This window comes from Halichoerus grypus, chromosome 7 (genome assembly GCF_964656455.1).
Source record: "Halichoerus grypus chromosome 7, mHalGry1.hap1.1, whole genome shotgun sequence".
NCBI lineage: Eukaryota > Metazoa > Chordata > Mammalia > Carnivora > Phocidae > Halichoerus > Halichoerus grypus.
The window spans coordinates 52,105,350-52,126,460 of NC_135718.1; the positions used below are offsets into that span (position 1 = coordinate 52,105,350).

The 21,111-nt window shown below is 38.5% G+C and overlaps 1 protein-coding gene across 17 annotated transcripts in view; it reads left to right on the top strand.

Moving 5' to 3' along the window:
• Window positions 1–21,111, top strand: part of USP54 (ubiquitin specific peptidase 54) — a 121,369-nt gene that overhangs the window by 32,532 nt on the left and 67,726 nt on the right. For 2 of the 17 annotated variants that reach the window (XM_078077573.1, XM_078077576.1), the window contains exon 1: window positions 11,262–11,640. The exons of 4 other annotated variants lie outside the window; for them this stretch is intronic. The gene's annotated coding sequence lies outside the window, so the exon portion shown is untranslated. Of the gene's footprint in view, window positions 1–11,261; window positions 11,641–11,675; window positions 11,701–21,111 lie in introns of those variants that run through there. 11 more of the 17 variants (XM_078077575.1, XM_078077574.1, XR_013449732.1 and 8 more) reach the window with 11 other exon arrangements.

Consider the following 21,111-nt stretch of genomic DNA (forward strand, 5'->3'; position numbering starts at 1 on the left):
AGAGATACAGTGCTATTCTTATCACATCATATCAAGGGTATATATTATTGATATGATTTATCATTGTTGATAATGACCTTAATCACCTGGCTGGGTTTGACAGGTTTCTCCACTGAAGTTAGTCTCCCCCTTCCCGTTTCCCATGCTGTACTTTTTTTTTTTTTTTTAAAGAGAGAGTGAGAGAGTGGGGGAGGGAGAGAGAGAATCTTAAGCTGGCTCCACGCCCAGTGCAGAGCCCAACTGGAGGCGTGATCTCACGACCCTGAGATCATGACCTGAGCTGAATCAGGAGTTGGGTGCTTAACTGACTGAGCTATCCGGGTGCCCCTCCATGCTGTAGTTTTTGGAGGGAGGTCTCCATGCACTTAAGGAGTGGGATTTATGGTCTCCATCCTTGCAGGTGGAGTATCTGTATAAATTATTTGGAATTCTTCTGCAAGGGAAATTTGTTCTTCTCCATTTGTTTGTTTAATCATTTCCTTAGTATCAGTATAAACTCATAGATATTTATTTTGTACTTTAGGTTATTTAGCTTTTGGAAGCTCATTCAGTTAGTCTCCTCTGTCCCTTTGATATACCTCTGTAAAGTTAGGATCTTTTTGTTTTTAACATTTCCTTAGTTTCTGACATTACAGGATGCTCAGCTCATCTTGTGTATTTCCTGTCCCAGTCTTGGAATCAGCCATTTCTCCAAGAAACCTGGGTTTCTTTTGTTGGAGAGTGGTGTTAGAAACTAATATCTTGTCTCTAGGTGTGCTTGTTACAACTGGGATGTCATTGATTCTAAGCATTCTCAGCTGACAGAATAAATATATGTATATATGCATACATACATATCTATAAATATTTCTAGATGTAACCATCTGTATTTTTACTAAGCTAAACACAAGTTCATATTCTAGCTCTAATCCCTTACCACATGGATCATTTTATTTAGCCTTTTCGTCCTGCTTACCTGTAATCTCCCATTCCAAAAGTGAGAAACCTTCTACCATCCACCCTTCAGTTACCTAGTTGTTCAGGTTCAGTAAACATGTATAGTGGTTTCAGAATTGTTAACCTGTACACCTGTGGGAAACAGCTTTATTAGCTAGAGTACAATGCTAATATGTGGTTCCCTGTGCTTTTAGTCTAACAGACTCCAGTGATTTCCAAAGTTATGTAGGTCAGTACCTTTATCCACTATCCTCTTCAGTGTTGTTGTTTCATAGTTTTGTATATTTTTATTATGGCAAATTTCAAACATATACAAAAATAAGGAGAAGAGTATAATGAACCACATGTACCCATCACCAGCCTCATAAAAGTTATTAAAAACATAGTCAGTCGTGTTTTATCTGTACTCCCCCCTTACTCCCCCTAGTCAACATGTGATTATTTTGAAGTAAATCCCATGGTTATTTTGAAGTAAATCCTATATATATTATTTCCTCTGTAAATATTCCTAAATGAGGCTTACCATAATTTAACCAGTCCCCTATTGACAGATAGTTTTTATTTATTTATTTATTTATTTATTTATTTATTTATTTAATCTAGCTAGCTAGCTAGCTGTTTATTTTAAAAGGAGACCCTTTTTAAAAAAAGATTTTATTTATTTATTTGACAGAGACACAGCGAGAGAGGGAACACAGCAGGGGGAGTGGGAGAGAGAGAAGCAGGCTTCCCGTGGAGCAGGGAGCCCAATGCGGGGCTCGATCCCAGGACCCTGGGATCATGACCTGAGCCGAAGGCAGACGCTTAATGACCGAGCCACCCAGGCACCCTGATAGTTTTTATTTATTACAAGTAGTGCAACTATAAATTTACCTTCACATTTATCTTTGCAGCTGCAGGGTAAATTTCTAGAAGTTGAATTGCTGAAACAAAGAAGCATTTAAAATTGAGAAATACTGCCAAATTTATTTTAATACTACCAAGAGTAAATGAGAATTTATCCTTCTCTGTACCTTCACCTACACTGATTTTATCCAACTTTTAAATATTTGGCAATATGAGATCTGAAAAATGATCTATGTATCTTCCTTATGAGATCTGAAAAATGATCTATGTATCTTCCTTTTGCATTTCTTTAATTATAAATAGATAGGACATTTTTCCTATCTTTAGTGGTCATCTATTTTTTTCTTTCTGTGAACTGTATATTTAAATTCTTTGCTTGTTTAAGAAAAGGAAATAAGTTGTCACAAAGGTCCAATTTCCTTTCCTAAACCATTAATACTGTGCTGTCATCTCTCTCTTTTTCCTTATTCCTATTCAGATCACCAACTCAGGAGTGGTATTTATGTCCCTTCAATGAAGGTAAATACCTGCCCACTTTTTTTCTTCTGTCCTCTTTTCACCCACCAAAGGTTCTTAGGTCTCTGTTTTCTGTGAATCCTGGATACCGTCATATTGTTTATCAAACAGATGTGGGTTTTTTTTTCAAGATTTTATTTATTTATTTGACAGAGAAAGAGATTGGGAGAGAGAGAGAGAGAGCACAAGCAGGGGGAGCAGCAGGCAGAGGGCGAGGGAGAAGCAGGCTCCCCACTGAGCAGAGAGAGCCCAATGCTCTCTCCCCCGGGACCCGGGGATCATGACCTGAGCTGAAGGCAGACACTTAACTACCTGAGCCACCCAGGTGCCCCTCAAACAGATGGTTTTAGGTCAGCTTCTGAGGGAGTACTCTAGGGAAATACGCCCAAGAAGCCACAGGAAGGATTTCTACAGACATGTGGGGGAATGTTTGTAATTGTTTAGCAAAGAGTATGCCCAGAGAATATTACTTCAGCCTGCTTTGTTCATCTGTTCTGTCTTTCCACGCAAACATAAGACATGCACTCTGACTTTTGCTGCTGTGCCCTTTTGACAGTATTTTCAGCCTTATTTTTATCAGAGTGAATTATCTGTCTCCATCTACTTTGGACATAAATGTAATCATAGTATTATTGTTGGTTTCTTGATTTAGGGAAATGGTGATTGCAGTCTGTCCTGAATTAAATGACGTCAGAGTGTAAAAATGTACTGACAGACTGATTTTCTTTGCTTATGTATTCTTTAAAAACAACTGTTCAAAATCTCATACACACAGAAATTGTTTGCCAAGCATTTGAAGCCATCTAGTTTACCAGGTGGCAGCTGCTGTTGTTTATTGGGACCTAATTTAAACCACAGACATGAAATAAAGAGTGTCCTTGTTTTTAAAAAGAGAAACTGTGATTTCTTTTTTTTTTTTTTTTTTTTTTTTTTTTAAAGATTTTATTTATTTATTTGACAGAGAGAGACACAGCGAGAGAGGGAACACAAGCAGGGGGAGTGGGAGAGGGAGAAGCAGGCTTCCCGCGGAGCAGGGAGCCCGATGCGGGACTCGATCCCAGGACCCTGGGATCATGACCTGAGCCGAAGGCAGACGCTTAACGACTGAGCCACCCAGGCGCCCCAAAAACTGTGATTTCTTAAAAAACAGCTTTGTTGAGATATAATTCACATACCAGACAAGTCACCCACTTAAAGTGTACAATTGAATGGTTTTTAATATATTCACTGAGTTGAACAACCATCACCACAATCAATTTTAGAATATTTTTATCACCCTCAAAAGAAATGCTATGCCTATTCTGGACATTTCATATAATTAGAATCATGCTGGTGGTCTTTTGTGATTGGCTACTTTCACGTAGCATACTTTCAAAGTTCATACATATTATACAGTACTTTATTCTGATGGCTTAATACTATTCCATTGTATGAATATACCATAATTTATTTATCCATTCATAAGTTGGTATAAGTTTGGATTGTTTCCACTTTTTAGCTATTAAGAATAATGTTGTTAAATCAAAACCTCAATGAGATACCACCTCACACCAGTCAGAATGGCTAAAATTAACAAGTCAGGAAATGACAGATGTTGGCGGGGATGCGGAGAAAGGGGAACCCTCCTACACTGTTGGTGGGAATGCAAGCTGGTGCAGCCACTCTGGAAAAGAGTATGGAGGTTCCTCAAAAAGTTGAAAATAGAGCTACCATATGATCCAGCAATTGCACTCCTGGGTATTTACCCCAAAGATACAAAAGTAGGGACCCGAAAGGGTACGTGCACCCTGATGTTTATAGCAGCAATGTCCACAATAGCCAAACTGTGGAAAGAGCCAAGATGTTCATCAACAGATGAATGGATAAAGAAGATGTGGTATATATATACAATGGAATATTATGCAGCCATCAAAAGGAATGAGATCTTGCCATTTGCAACGACGTGGATGGAACTGGAGGGTATTATGCTGAGCGAAATAAGTCAAACAGAGAAAGACATGTATCATATGACCTCACTGATATGAGGAATTCTTAATCTCAGGAAACAAACTGAGGGTTGCTGGAGTGGGGGCTGGGGGGGGAGGGATGGGGTGACTGGGTGATGGACACTGGGGAGGGTATGTGTTCTGGTAAGCGCTGTGAATTGTGCAAGACTGTTGAATCTCAGATCTGTACCTCTGAAACAAATAATGCAATATATGTTAAGAAAGAAAAAAAAAGAAGAAGAAGAATGTAGCAGGAGGGGAAGAATGAAGGGGGGGAAATCGGAGGGGGAGAAGAACCATGAGAGACGATGGACTCTGAAAAACAAACTGAGGGTTCTAGAGGGGAGGGGGGTGGGAGGATGGGTTAGCCTGGTGATGGGTATTGAGGAGGGCACGTTCTGCATGGAGCACTGGGTGTTATGCACAAACAATGAATCATGGAACACTATATCTAAAACTAATGATGTAATGTATGGGGATTAACATAACAATAAAAAAAATTAAAAAAAAAGAATAATGTTGTTATGCACATTCGTGTATAAGTTTTTGAATGAACATGTCTTAATTTCTCTTGGGTATATGGCTAGGAGTAGAATTGCTGGGTCATATTGTAATTCTATGTTTAATCTTTTAAGGATCTGCCAGACTGTTTTCTAAGGTGGCTGTACCATTTTACATTTCTACCGTAAGTGTAGGAGGTTTCAGATTTCTTCATATTCTTGCCAGCACTCATTATCTTTTTGATTATAGTCATCTTAGTGAGTGTGAAGAGGTATCTCATTGTGATTTTCATTTTTTAAAAATTTATTTATTTGAGAGAGAGTGAGCAAGAATGTGAGTCAGGGGAGGGGCAGAGGGAGAGGGAGGGAATCTCAAGCATACTCCCCACTGAGCATGGAGCCTGTTGCAGGGCTCGATCTCACCACCCTGATCATAAGCTGAGCTGAAACCAAGAGTCGGACACTTAACCGACTGAGCCACCCAGGCACCTTGTGATTTTGATTTTGATTTTGTTATTTAACTTGTGTTTAAAAACTTACTATTATTAAAAATTATTAAAAAAATACTTCTAAGTATACTTAAAATTATTAATTATCATTATTAAAAATAGTTTATTTTTTAGAACAGTTTTAGGTTTATAGAAAAATTGAGCAGTGTAGAAAGAGTTCCCATTTGGTGCCCCCCCATAGTTTCTCCTATTATTAATTTTTTACATTAGTATAGTACACTTGTTACAATTAATGAACGAATATTGATATGTTGTTATTAACTGAAGTCCATAGTTTATTCAGATGTCTTCAGTTTTTACCTAATATCTTTTTTCAATTCCAAGTTCCTATCTAAAATTCCACATTACAGGGGTGCCTGGGTGGTGCAGTTGGTTAAGTGTTGGACTCTTGGTTTAGGCTCAGGTTGTGATCTCAGTGTCATGAGATGGAGCCTTGCGTCGGGCTCCGCACTTGGCGTGGAGTCTGTTTGGGATTCTCTCTTCCTCTGCCCCTCCTGCTTGTGCACTCTCTCTCTCTCAAATAATCTTTAGGGGCACCTGGGTGACTCAGTCCTTAGGCATCTGCCTTCGGCTTGGGTCATGATCCCAGGGTCCTGGGATCGAGCCCCGCATTGGGCTCCCTGCTCAGCGGGAAGCCTGCTTCTCCCTCTCCCACTCCCCCTGCCTGTGTTCCCTCTCTCATTGTCTCTCTCTGTGTCAAATAAATAAATAAAATCTTTAAAAAAATAAAATCTTAAAAAAAAATAAAATTCCACATTACATTACTTGTCAGTTCTTTCTGGCTCCTCTTAGCTATAATGGTTTTGCATACTTTGATGTTTTTGATGATCTTGACAGTTTTGAGGAGTACTGGTCAAGTATTTTGTAAGATGCCCGTCTATTGGAATTTGTCTCATATTTTTCTCATGATTGGACTGGGGTCGAGGTTTTTGAGTAGAAGATCACAGAGATACAGTGTCATTCTCATCGTATCATATCAAGGGTATGTATTATTGATGTGATTTATCATTGTTGATACTGAGCTTGATCACCTGGCTAAGGCACTGGTTGTCAGGTTTCTCCAGTGTAAAGTCACTCCTGCCTCTTTCCATACTCTGTTGTTGAGCAGTTTTTCTTGTGCTCATTATCCATTTATATATCTTCTTTGGAGAAATATCTATTCAGATTCTTTTTAAATTGGGGTGTTAAAAGATATCATTTAGAATTTAGATTGTTTTTATTATTCAGTTGTAAGAATTCTTTATATATTCTTTATATATTCTAGATACAAGTCCCTTATATATAATTTGCAAATATTTATTCCCATTCTTTGGGTTGTCTTATTTTGATGAAGTCAAATTTATCTATTTTTTTCTTTTTCTTTAATTTAATTTTTTTTAAATGTATTTATTTGACAGTGCAAGTAGGCAGAGCAACAGTCAGAGGGAGAGGGAGAAGCAGGCTCTCTGCTGAGCAGGGAGCCCGATGCGGGGCTCGATCCCAGGACCCTGGGATCATGACCTGAGCTGAAGGCAGCTGCTTAATCGACTGAGCCACCCAGGCGCCCCTCTATTTTTTCTTTTACTGTTTATGTCATATCTAAGAAGACTTTGCCTAACTCAAGGTCATAAAGATATATGCTTACATTTTCTTCTAAAAGTTTTATAGTTTTAGTTCATTCCTTTGGATATTTGAGACCCCATTGTGAGTCAATTTTTACATGTGGTGTGCCACAGGAGTCCAGCTTCATTTTCTTGCATATGGATATCCAGTTGCCTCAATGCCATTTGTTAACGAGACTATTCTTTCCCCATTGAATTGTCCTGGCACAACTGTTTGATATTTAAGGTTCAGTTGAACATAGAGAAAAATTTAGTGTGTACATCTTAACACATTATCAGTAACTCTACCCAAAATCAGTTGAAGTTTGCTGAAGTATGGTAGAAATCTCAGAGGCTTTCATAACTGTTAGGACCAAAAATAATTCAGGAAACAATATTGCCAAAAATATAAATTACTCTGCTGACAGCTTACCACAACTGTAGACTCAATTTGGTTCTTTTTTTTCTTTTCCTTTTATTTGAGTATAGTTGACACACAGTGTTATATTAGTTTCAGGTGTACAACTTAGTGATTTAACAAGTTTTCACCACAAGTGTAGCTACCATCTGTCCTGTTACATCAATATTACAATATCATTGGCTGTATTCATTATGCTGTGCTTTTTATTGACTTATTTATTCCATAACTGGAAGCCTCCCTCTTCCCTTCACCCATTTTGCCCCACTCCCAGCAACCATCAGTTTGTTCTCTGTATTTATAGGTCCAATTCTGCTTTTCATTTGTTTATTCTTTTTTTTTTTAGATTCTACTTATGAGTGGAATCATACGGTATTTTTCTTTTTCAGCTTGACTTATTTCATTTAGCATAATACTGTCTGGGTCCATCCATTTTGTCTCACATGGCACAATCTCATTCTTTTTTATGGCTGTGTAATATTCCATTGTATACACACCACATTTTCCTTATCCATTCATCTACTGATGGACACAGGTTGCTTCCATATATTGGCTATTATAAAAAATGCTGCAATAAACATAGGGATGCATATATCTTTTCAAATTAGGCTTTTTGTTTTCTTTGGGTAAATACCCAATAGTGGAATTAAGATTCTCTCTCTCCCTCTCCCTCTGCCCCTCCCCCCTCCCTCTCTCTCTCTCTCTCTCTCTCTCTCCCCCCCCACTCTCTTTCTCCCCCCTCCCTAAAAACAAATGAATAAATAAAAGAGAATGACAGATTTATTTTTTTTTACTTTCTGTGAGACTAGATTTTGATGATCCTGCAGTGTACTTGAGAGATATTTCACATTCTTACTGCTTTCTAGGAGCTTTCAGTCTAATTTAAGAAAATTTAAGCCCTTGTTCTAGAGATATGTTGGCTAATATTCATAATGATAATGCTATTTGAAGTAATTTTTAGGATGCAAGACGTAATTTAATATATGAATTTAAATGATGATGATATTGGAGTAGCAGAAACCCAAATAAATGGTCTCTGACTGCCTTTCCTCTTTTGTTTTTATTTTGTTTTTATTTTTTGGTGGTTTTTTGTTGTTGTTGTTTTGTTTTTGAGAGAAAGAGAGCATGTGCATGAACAGGGGTTGGGAGGGTTAGAGGGAGAGGGAGAGAGAGAATCCCAAGCAGGCTCCACACGCAGCACTGACTCGAGCCCACAATGACCCCAGCTGAAATTAAGAGAATGACACTTAACCCACTGAGGCACCCCAGCGCCCCTTTCCTCTTTTTTTAAGAGTCCATTTGTGTGAGAAATATACAAGTTCTCTTGGATGGTTTTACTGCATAGGCCTGTGCTTAACAGCCAAAGTTTCTCCAGAATGTGCCCTTAGAATCAGTTTTTTTTTTCCTTTTTTCTCTTTGTCTACAATATACCTTTTCTCAGTAATATGTATTTAAGTGAAATGATCGGATATTTAAGGTATACACACTATTTATCAACACTGTGAATAAATCTCAGAATAAAAACTAGATACAAATTAGCTGTATAGTTTTTCTTGTTTTTCATGGACTTTCCAGTATATTCTCCCTTAGAATATAGAGTCAAAAAGCTAGAATATTTTTGGGGGATTCCTTGTTGACAAGATCAATCTGTATCTTAGTTTCATTTTCCAAAACTCCAGTTTTACAGCTCTGAATTAAGCTCTTTTTTTTTTTTTCCTGTGAGCATATAACCCAGGGATCAAATGCTACTGTTTCTATGGGCTTCCAGTTGATATAAAGCAGTCTCTACCCTGCTCCTCCTCACCTCAATCCTCCATAGTTTATTTAAAAGTCCACAGACTTCCTCACTACCCTCTGGAGTGCTAGAATCAAGAGGCTTTTATTTTCCAATTTGGCTCCTACTTGAGCCACTCAGCTCTTGCCTTTACTGCCAACATCAGCATTATCATTAGCATCTCAGAAATAAAAACCAACAAAAATGGTTTTGCTTTGGGGTTACTCCAGGAGGGAGTCACCTTGGTTTTTCTTAGAGAAATTCTGTTTCTCTTTTATGACTTTAAGAGAAACATAATGTTCTTTCATTAAATTGAACATTCTGCTGTACCCTACCTCACTTGCTAGTGGAGACCAATTATGAAAGGTTGTGGTATCGGACCAAGTAGGGACTTTTTAGCCTGTGTTCTTCCATTAAACCTGCCCCCACTCCCCATTTCTCTTGATTGCCTTATTCAAGTCTTAGAAGTAGTTTCTCCCTGCTGATGATATTTATATATTTTTGTCTGAGGTCTTTGTCTCTTATGGTCAAAGGAAGGCTATTATATGTAATACTCCTTGCGTAGTACTTGAACAATATGACGAGTTTTGTTAAAGTACAATTTTAAAAAGTACTGTTGTAACCAGTCATCCAGCTTTAGGATCCCAGGACATTTAAACATGACTTCTGAAACCATATATATCACTCTCCCTCTTGACCTAGCAATCATGCTCACAAAAACTCTCCTACAGGCAGTTTGACACTTAGGTAGCAGACACCTGTAGTTACTCAATTTATTTTAGGTGGAGAGGCCCAGTGGTTGATGCAGGGTTGTCTCTATGTGAGACAGAATCTCCTGTGCAGTCTTGAAAAGGAAATAAGAAATGTCAAAAAATAGGGGCATCTGTGTGGCTCAGTTGGTCAAGTGTCCAACTCTTGATCACAGCTTAGGTCTCAGTGTCACAGTTGTGAGTTCAAGCCCCGCTGGTCCGAGAAACAGCTATATACAAGGTGGAATATGATTATATAGAAGTGTTTTACATGAAGTATTTTCTGAGGGGCTTCAAAAGAGATTACAATCTGTTAGGGTGAGATTTTCCTGTGGATCACCTCCCTTGCCTGGCTAATATATGAAAAGTCATTTATGTAGTTACATTGTAGCTAGGGTTGAAGATCGGTAACTCTTCCCCAATTACTCTAGTTTTATTTGATTAGCCCTACAACAAATGTATAACCATCACTGAAAGACTTGATTAGAGAGCTTGACCTTGATATTTGTACATTCTTTTTTTGCATTTAGCACTGATCAATAGAAATCCTGTTTTTCACAGTTCGGAATGACATCTCCACCCCCACCTACCACTAGGAGACCTGAGTTAGAATGCTAATGGTTAGCAAAAGAAAAGCAGTAGTATCTTTTTTTTTTTTTTTTTTTAATTTGGGCACTCTTACTGTTGTGAAAGGAGTACTTTAGTATATTGTTAAAATGTAAGAGCTTAATTAGTTTTGGGCAGTGCCTGAATCTGTTCAATTTTATCAATAAATCTTAATTAAATCTCATATTTTCTCTCACAACCTGTAGAAATACAACAGACCTTCATATTTGGCAGGGTTTCTGCTGATGAGTTTTTAAAATCAGTATGCTTATAAAACAACTCCTTTCAATAAAGTTGTTTTATAACTGGGTGTAATACATAGAAGGGTGTGTGTTGATCCTCTGGGGCCTTTGTGCCCTGCTTGCAAATGTAAGTTCTGGCCTGACTGATCACATGTTTGGAGTCAGGACTCTGCCTGCTGTTTGTTCTTGGTGATATAACTTGGCTTCTTCCCTGAGAGAGGGGTGGAGATCTTTCACTGTCCTTGCCTTTGGTTTCGGGAACCTTTGAGATCCCAAGCATTTTAGAATTGATCTTGAATTCAAAAGCTCAGTTCACACAATAACTTTCTTGAAGAGTGTGTCTTGTTTAAGGAGGTGTTTTGCCTATTAAAGTGATATAATTTAAGTCCAGACAGTCTTGGAATTCTGAGTTAAGGATTCAAACAATGACATTGTTTTGGTTATTCTCTAAAGTACTATGAATGTGTCTTCTAGTGCTCCTTTTGAGTGTAGTGCAAAGGACTGTTTTTTAGGGCTGGCCCTCTGTTTGGAAGCAGCTGCTACTCTGCAGACTTCATTGTTATATTGCTGACCTTTGTCATCAGGAATGCCCCTGGAGAAAACAGCCTCCTAATTGTTTTTCTTAAGCCTCTATGAAGTTTGTGATATGTCCTTTCAAGTTACTTTTGGTTACTTTCTTAAGTTTACTTTGTTTACATTTAATTGGAGGCCCCATCTTTTTAGCTTTATCATGAATTGTCAGTTCTGAGTTCCTGGTAGGTGGTAAAAAAGAATTGCCCTTTCCCTGTTGTCCTGTTCTGCAGGAAGCCTTTGTGGTTTAGATTCACAATTTCCCATTGTTGCTAGCTGCAGTTGTCTCCTCCCTCCTGTACCCTTCCCTCCCCACAACTCAGGCTCTTCCCTTGGCCCTCCTCATTCCTGGATCCCTTGCCCCACAAATGCCCTTGGGATTGCTGGAGTTTGAACGTGCTGCTGTCTGGTAAGTACTGTCCTTGTGGCAAAACTGCAAGTGGATGGAGGGATTTCGTCTTTGTGTCTGGTCAGTCCTTCTGAAGTGTTGCTTTTAATAACAAAAATTTAAACTTTGAAATTGAGGTTGTAAGACTCTCTTAACTTTGAGGAGGGCTCTGGCATACGACTGTTGTTTTTGCTCTACTCTCCTGTCTGTTTCAATTATTAATAAGTCTTTGGAAATTTGATTTTTATTATTGGTTTAAAAAAACATTCTCATGGATTTTATTGAGCTCATTAAGATTAAAGCAAATGTTATGGGTTTAATATTTTAAATTTCCTTCAAATGGAAGTATATTTGTGATGTTTTTCTATTTATTTTCAGTATTAACATACTGATAAGAGTAATAATGAAGAAAAGATCTATTTTGTGGCTAAGCTGGAAAGTAGCATTTGCTTCTAAAATCAGAATGATTCTTTTTCCTCTCAGCAGAATGTTTTTGGCAAAATTCACTAAGATTTTAGCAATATGTTCTTAATTCTGGGAAATGGTTTGCTGAGTACTTCAGGATAACAGATGCTTCTGGGAATTATTTTTGGGGAAGTTAGATTTGTTCATTAGCTCCTGCTCCCTTGAGGTATGAGATCTATAATGCTTTTGAAAGTAAAATATTTAATACTTAGTGTTCAGATTGAGTCAAATATCACCTTGATAATGGACTTTTTTATTTCTTTGGATTTTATGTTTTGATCCTCAACTAAGAAGCTGTACGTGCGCACACCTTTGGTTCTCCAAAAGTATTGCTAATTAAAGTCATTTTTATGGTAGAAAGTATGAGGGAAAACTTGTTCGTGGGATGTTATTGCCGTTCAATTGAGTCATTTATTCAAGTGATAGTTGCACTTATACAATAATGACTTCCTGAGTTTTTATGATGTGGCAGGTGCTAGTTCCTGTGCTAAGTAAGTACTTTGCATTTACTTCTAATTCCCACTACAACCCTGCCACATAGGTAGCATTATCCCTCTGGGAAGCAGTCATACATGGGTAGAAGGAACATGGATTTTTATTTTCTGCAAAATGAGAATAATCCCTATTTGGTAGATTAGGTGTGGGAATTAAAGGACATACCATGTGTATGGTGCCTAGCTCACAGTTGGTGTTCATTAAGTGGTGACTGCTATTACAATTTTATAGCTAAATAACTTGCTGAAGGTCTCTCAGTTTTGAGTGTTAGAGCTAGGATTTGAACTGGCTCAAAACCTGGAGTCTGGTAGCCTGTTTTTGTTTGAGTATTGTGAAGGCTTTTAGAGTAGATTTCAGTGGATCCCTGCCCATTCCTCCACCTCCTGCCCCCATAGAGTTGGGGTTCTTTATAGATGCCCTTCTTTTCTTGGTATCCTCTGTCACCTTCCCAGTCATGTGCTTATTAGTCTCTCATACTGGAGTTGCTTGTGCCATTCAGTACCAGTGTTCTCCTAGCAGTAATGAGTGCAGTCACTGGCTTCCCTTCCTATTTTCCTCTTGTTGATAGAGCCATCATGCCTTCATAATTGTTTGTGCCAAAAGAATTTGGGTAGTGGTGTATTTATAATGATTCATAAATAGTGCGTAGTTGCAATCAAGCACTTAAATTAAGAAACCTTAGGGGCTTAAAAAATTAAGGGAAAAAATCTCTAGCTCTAAGTTATTGAGCCAGAAGATAATAGAGAGCAACTTCATGCAACTCATAGTTATCATTTTGCCTAATATAGTTGTCATTTTGGGGCCTAATTTAATTGCTGTGGATTCTCTTTCCTTTAACCCCTGCTGTTACTAGTTTGGTGCTATTAGCAGTGTGTTTGAGAAAGAGCATTGTGTTAGTCCTTCTGGCCATAGAGTATCTTTATTCCACAGACCTTTTGGAAACAGAATGTGTGATTTAGGTATGATATGATTTAGACAGTAGATTCAGGGAAGAGACAGAAAGATGATTTATCATACTTATAACTGAGTTAATCTCTAAACTGAAAAATGTGTTTCACAAAGCTTATTCATTTATTCTTTTATTTAACAAGTATTGAGCATCTGTTGAGTGTAAGACAGTGTAACTTTCTATATTGTATTCTAATAAAGTACAGATATACTGGTTAAGTACTGATTAAGGAAGTTCCTGGGAGGGAGGCAATACGTCCCAATTGGTAAGGAGCTGTATTTAGACAATTCTTTGGGAAACAATTTATTATAAATATAACTACTCCTTCCTAATAGGGCGTGACTATCATTAGTCTCTATTTCTGTAAGTTGCCAGCAGAATGGCTTTTTCAAACAGGTTTGCTGAGTGGAAAGGATTACTTGTATTAGGTGGGATTGGGAAGATGGGAGTGGGAAAGGGAGTAATATTCCTTTTTTTTTTTTTTTAAGATTTTATTTATTTGACACAGAGAGAGAGAGAGCACAAGCAGGGGGTGAGTGGCAGGCAGAGGGAGAGGGAGAAGCAGGCTCCCCGCTAAGAAGGGAGCCCGATGTGGGACTTGATCCCAGGACCCCGGGATCATGACTTGAGCCGAAGGCAGACACTTAACCATATGAGCCACCCAGGCGCCGAAGGGAGTAATAGTCCTTATTGAGAAAAATGCTGGGCGTATACACAGAACACATCTTTTTTTGTGTTTGAAGGGATTAGCGGTAGATGAGGTTGGAAACTGTACATAGGTTAAGATTATAGAAGGCCATTTAAGGCCAAGGAGTTTTGACTGTATTTTGTCACTGAAGTTTTCTAAGCTAAACAGTGATTGATTGGAGTTTGCTTTTGGTAGTGTGTTATAGACAGGATTAGAAAGGTAAAAATAGTTTGGAAGTTATTACAGTAGTCTAGGTAAATTGTATTGAGAATGTATTATTTTTAGATTACATTTGCCCTCATTTTGATATGGCTTTGGGTTTGTGCTATCAATTACAGTTTAATTTTTTACATTAAGTTTATGTGTGTGTGTGTGTAAGAGAGAAAGGAAGAAGGAAAGAGAGTGGTATAGGGGATGGCCAATTATGATGATTTACTTTTTTTTAAAGTAAACTCTATGCCCAATGTGGAGCTCGAACTCATGACCCTGAGATCAAGAGTTGCATGCTCTACCAACTGAGCCAGCCAGGCGCCCCCTCCAGCCGTCATAGTCAGAGCTCCTATTCTGTACTGTCCCTAAGTATTTTGCCTATATAATTTTGTTGAATACTCTCAACAGATCACATTTACTGTAGGTAGTAAATGATCTGAAAGTGATGGAGCAGGTTTGGAATGTAGATTCATCTTATTCTTTATCATGATCATCAAAGCATTTATGCCTCACTAATACCAGGTACTGGTCTAATTATACATGTATACATTATCCTCATGACAATCCCATGACTTAGGTGTTATTTATTAATTCCATTTTACTGATGAGGTACCTGAGACTTCAATAACTGATTCAATAACTTGGTTATGATGTTGTTAGTTGTTAGATGGCGGAGTCCAGACCTGTTCTAACTTGCTGACTCTGGATCCCTAAGTAGTATAATTCACATTGTGTTTCCTGGGAATGGTACCCCTTGAATCTCCATTGTGAGCATGGTGTTTCCTGAGGCTATGCAATGTAGTTGGCCCTGCAGAGGCTGCACTTTTTTAAATTTATTTATTTTTTAAAAGATTTTGTTTATTTGACAGAGAGACAGCAAGAAAGGGAACACAAGCAGGGGGAGTGGAACAGGGAGAAGCAGGCTTCTGCCGAGCAGGGAGCCCAATGCGGGGCTCGATCCCAGGACCCTGGGATCATGACCTGAGCCGAAGGCAGACGCCTAATGACTGAGCCACCCAGGTGCCCCAGAGGCTGCACTTTTTACCACTATGTTCTTTTTATTATCATGCTGCCTCCTTCAGAAGTCAGTAAATTATCTATACAGCTTTCGATCCTTATAAGGATGGACTAAGTAGCCTGCAACTGTTATTTCTTAGTTTGTCAGTTATAACAAAGTGAAACATGTCTTGTCACTCTTTTTTTCTTCCTAACTGGTTTTGGAAAATTTGTTGTAAATGACAGTTTTCTGAGTTCTTATAAAAGGAAAAATAAGGCTTTCTATTTTTTATCAGCATACAGTTCTTCTTCTTGTACATGATGTAATAATTTGAAGCTGCCAAAGTCCAATCCTCAGGAAATTGTTTGAGTTGAGTAACTGTGTTCACTGGGGAGTTTGAGATAACCAGCCCATAAATCAACAAATAGCTTAACCTTTTTTATGGTTGTAGATGCTTATCTCTTTATTTTCAAGCTTGAATCAGAAGCAAATATTGATTCAACTGATATAGTCTCCATTAGAAAAAATATGCAATATCTCAAGCTAGCTATGGACATTTTGGGGGCTCTTTTACTTAAGGAAAGTCAGAATTTATCGGGGTGTTGGAATTGGTTGTCCTAGGTACTTATCCCTTCAAACAAAAAGTTTTCTCTTTCAATTAAACTTTTAGTGATTCAGTGCCTATTATATTCAACCTCTGTGTAAAAAGATGCCCTTAAGGAATATATGTTGTAGTGCATGTACACAAATAACTGTAACATGAGGGAGGATGGGAATGCTCCACATGTGCTAAGAGCACAGAAGAGGATGAAATCAGTGAAAATGGAAAGGTGGGAGAGGGAGAGAATCTGGGGAGGCTTTTTTAAGATTTTATTTTTTATTTGAGAGAGAGCATGAGCAGGGGGAGAGGCAGATGGAGAGAGAGAGCAGACTCCCCGCTGAGCAGGGAACCCGATGTGGGCTCAATCCCAGGACTCTGGGATCATGACCTGAGCCGAAGACAGATGCGCAACCGACTGAGCCACCCAGGCATCTCCTGGGAAGGCTTTTGATGCAGCTTTTACTTGAAGCATACTTACAATTTTTAACAAGAAGAAATGGATAGGAAAGGCACTGCTGGTGGAGGCAATATTAGAGTCAAGGCACCGAGGAAGTAGAGTACAGAGCGTATCATTATACAGAAAAGAGTCCAGCTTACCTGAAGTGGAAGATGAGTGAGGGGCACATAATAGGTGCTCAGTGAAATGTCTGATCAATAAATGAGTGAATAGAAGTTGTGGCTGAAAGTGGTGGTAAGATCTAATTTCAAACTTTGTGCAGGCGCCAGATATACTGAATTCAATCTATAAATAAAAGTTAATTTTATACTGGCAGAATATGTGAATATAGAAATATGCAGTATAAAAATCACAATCACGAGCATGAGTCAATAAGGAAAAAACGCTGTCAAAGTAGGTCCAGTTGACTGCTTTGTTTTTTTTTTTCTTTAAGTTTGTTATTTGTTCACGGTTTTGCCCTGTTAGTAGTAGTAGAATAAGAAGACAAGTAAAAGTTAAGGGAGAGAAACTTGTAAAAAATGCAACCATTAATTTTCCCCTTTGTGAATTAGAAAAATACTGTTTTTCTCTAGCCAAAAGAATGCCCCTTTTGGGAGCCTTGAAGATTTTTGAAAAGGGGAGTAATGTGATATTTTGGGAGTCCTGTGGTAGTTATATGTAGGATTGGAGGCTTGGCAGTGAATCAGTAATGTGGTGCCCTGGTCCAGAGGTGGTGAGGATCTGAACCTTAGCAGCAGCTACAATGAGAATAGAATGAAAGGAAATAGATATCCAAATCTAGCCCCCTATTTCTTTTTTTTTTTTTAAGATTTATTTATTTATTTGAGAGAGAGAGAGAGAGAGATACCACAAGTGGGGGGAGGGGCAGAGAGAGAGGGAGAGAGAATCCTCAAGCAGACTCCCTGCCAAGCTTGAAGCCCAATACCAGGCTTGACAAGACCCTGAGATCATGACCTGAGCCGAAACCAGGAGTTGCTACTTAACTGACTGAGCCGTTCAGGCGCCGCTAGCCCTCTATTTCTAAATAAATAGTTAACATTTATTTTTTAAGATTTTATTTTTATTTGACAGAGAGAGAGAGCACAAGCAGGGGGAGTGGCAGCCAGAGGGAGAGGGAGAAGCAGGCTCCCTGCTGAGTAAGGAGCCCAATGCCGGGCTCAATCCCAGGACCCCAGGACCATGACCCATAAGGCAGATGCTTAACCCACTGAGCCACCTAGGGGCCCCAGAAATAGTTATCATTTATTAAACAGCTTTCATATTGTTGGTATATTAGGTGTCTTCAATGATTGGTTACCTCTGGTCCAGAGTCCTTTCATTTTATCTTTAGGGAAAATGAGTTTAAATTCCACTTTTGATTTTACTTTGTGTAAGAAAACTATGAATTATATTGGACACCTGGGTGGCTCAGTTGGTTAAGCGACTGCCTTCGGCTCAGGTCATGATCCTGGAGTCCCGGGATCGAGTCCCACATCAGGCTCCCTGCTCAGCAGGGAGTCTGCTTCTCCCTCTGACCCTCCTCCCTCTCATGCTCTCTGTCTCTCATTCTCTCTCTCTCTCAAATAAATAAAATCTTAAAAAAAATAAAAAAAAAGAAAACTGAATTATAGATAATATATACACGAATTATGGATAATTTAGAAAATAGGGAAAAGGGTAAAAAAAATCCTTAATTCCATCACCCTAATAAAACCCCTATTTTTTTACATTTACTTGGATTTATAAACTTTTCTAATAGTTCATTCTAGGTAAATCAAGCTCTGAGAAACAGGTTCCTGAACTAATAGAACAACCCATTAACTACTATACTGTGATGTTAAACATAATGAACCCAGAGATTTCACATGAAAGCTTCACTGGACTCTAGTTTACCAGGATCACAAACTATATCAATAACTCCTTTTTTCCTATAAATCTGTCTTAGTCCACCTACCTTTATACATACAGATATTAACTTTCCAAATGCCTCTATTCCCCTTTGGGCCCAAGGTTCCATCTCCTTCAATGAATTATTTGCATAATTTAAAGTTTTTTTATTTTGAACCAATTTTGGACTTACAGAAAAGTTACAGAAATAATTCAGAGAAGGGAATTTTCATGTATTCCTCAGTCAGCTTCCTCTAATGTTATCATCTTTTTTTTAATTAAAGATTTTTATTTATTTATTTGACAAAGAGAGGACAAACGGGGAGTGGCAGGCAGAGGGAGAGGGAGAAGCAGACTCCCTGCTAAGCAGGGAGCCTGATATGGGGCTCGATCCCAGGACCCTGGGCTGAAGGCAGACGCTTAACCAACTGAGCCACCCAGGCACCCCTGATGTTATCATCTTATATAACCATTGTACTTATATATAAGTACAATGATGAGAACCAGGAAGTTAATATTGGTACAATACTGCCAGTAACTGAAGACCTTTTTTAGATTTCACAAGTTTGTCCACCAGTGTTCTTTTCCTGTCTAGGTTCTCACATTGCATTTTAGGTGTTTTTCTTCCTTAGTCTCCTGCATTCTGTAAAAATTTCTGTCTCTCTGTCTTTTATAACCTTGACATTTTTGGAGAGTATTGATCAGCTATTTTGTCAAATGTTCCTCAATTTGGATTTTTCTGATGTTTTTTCATGATTGGACTGAGATGATATGGTTTAGGCAAGAATACTACAAATAATGTTGTGTCTTCAGTGTATTATTACCATGGGATTCATGATGTTAGTATGTATTATTGCTGGTGATGTTGACCTTGATCACTTGGTTAAGGTGGTTTCTGCCAGGTTGCTCCATGGTAAAGTTACTATCTTTTCCTTTGTAGTTAATAAGTAATATCTTGGTGGGGATACTTTGATATTATCATTTGCATAAATGTCATGTTCTCTACACATGAAATTAGTAATGTTTACTTAAGAGACCTCATTGAACTTTATTTATTGTGAAATAAATTCCCTTAAGAGACCTATCCCCTTCTAAGCTTTCTACATCTTATATCTGGTTTCATCAAAGGGCCCCCAGGCTCTGCAGCAACAAATCCTTTTTAGTCTTCATTGATCTCAGCCACATTCATGTCATATTCATAATGAGGTCTCCAATGCTAGTAATCTGTAGATCTCTGAACCTCATTTACCTCACTATCTCTTAGGGTGACAGGCTCTTCCTGGCCCAGTATTCCTCCAGGCCTCATCCCTCTTTATGCATAAGCCAGTTTCATTTCAGCAAACATTTGAATGACTATTTTGGGTTTTTTAGAAACAGAGGCTAAGAGAAGCTGACTTTGTTGATGAAGAATACAGTAAGGGATAATTAGAGTGGCTTCAGCTATAGCCTGGTTTATTACTTTGGTCTGAGAAAAATGGCAGCACATTTTGAGGTACTGGGCATACTCTTGTGAAATAATTGTCCTTTGTATTTCATTAATACAGAGAAATAAAATGTTTTTCTAAATTTAATTAGCTTCTAGAGCATTACTTTTAATGCTGGCAGTCTTGAGCTATGATCTTTTTTTTTTTTAAAGATTTTATTTATTTATTTGACAGAGAGAGACACAGCAAGAGAGGGAACACAAGCAGGGGGAGTGGGAGAGGGAGAAGCAGACTCCCCACAGAACCGGGAGCCTGATGCGGGGCTCGATCCCAGGACCCTGGGATCATGACCTGAGCTGAAGGCAGACGCTTAACCTGAGCCACCCAGGTGCCCCTTGAGCTATGATCTTTTAAATTTAGCCCTGTCATTTTTATTCTGTCAGCTTTGGATCCTTGGTGGAATTATTACAGTGGGCTCAAGAATGCAAAATCCAAATGTGTATCAACAGTATAATTTAGCTATTTAGTGCTAACAAACTTTATACAATGAAAAACATACTACATGTTGCTTTAATAAAATATAAGTTTATTAATATTACTGAATTTAAAGTAGCTTTTTGAATTATGTATTTTCTCAAGTAACATGCTTTTTTTTTTTTTTTAAGATTTTATTTATTTATTTGACAGAGAGAGAGACACAGCGAGAGAGGGAACACAAGCATGGGGAGTGGGAGAGGGAGAAGCAGGCTTCCGGCTAGCAGGGAGCCCAATGTGGGACTTGATCCCGGAACCCTGGGATCATGACCTGAGCTGAAGGCAGACACTTAACGACTGAGCCACCCAGGCGCCCCTCAAGTAACATATACTTTAGAAACCTAGTTTCTATAATACAATTCAAATTCTATGGGCCCTGAAGCTCATATAATTCAGGGGGTCCTGTTTAAGGAAAACATTTTTTTAAAAGATTTTATTTATTTATTTGACAGAGAGAGACACAGCAAGAGAGGGAACACAAGCAGGGGGAGTGGGAGAGGGAGAAGCAAGCTTCCCACTGAGCAGGGAGCCCTATGCGGGGCTCGATCCCAGAACCCTGGGATCATGACCTGAGCTGAAGGCAGATGCTTAACGACAGAGCCACCCAGGTGCCCCGGAAAACATTTTTTAAAAGTGAAAATTAGATATTGGACCTTGAGACCTGTGCAAAAGAGGGACCCTGAAGTTTAATCTTCATTAGTTTCTTTGTAAATCTGCCTCTAATTGTGGGGGTCTGCAAAAAGGTTAGGACCCAGTTTTCCATCATCTCACACATGGAAAAGTTTTTAGCCTGCCCATAGGAAGCT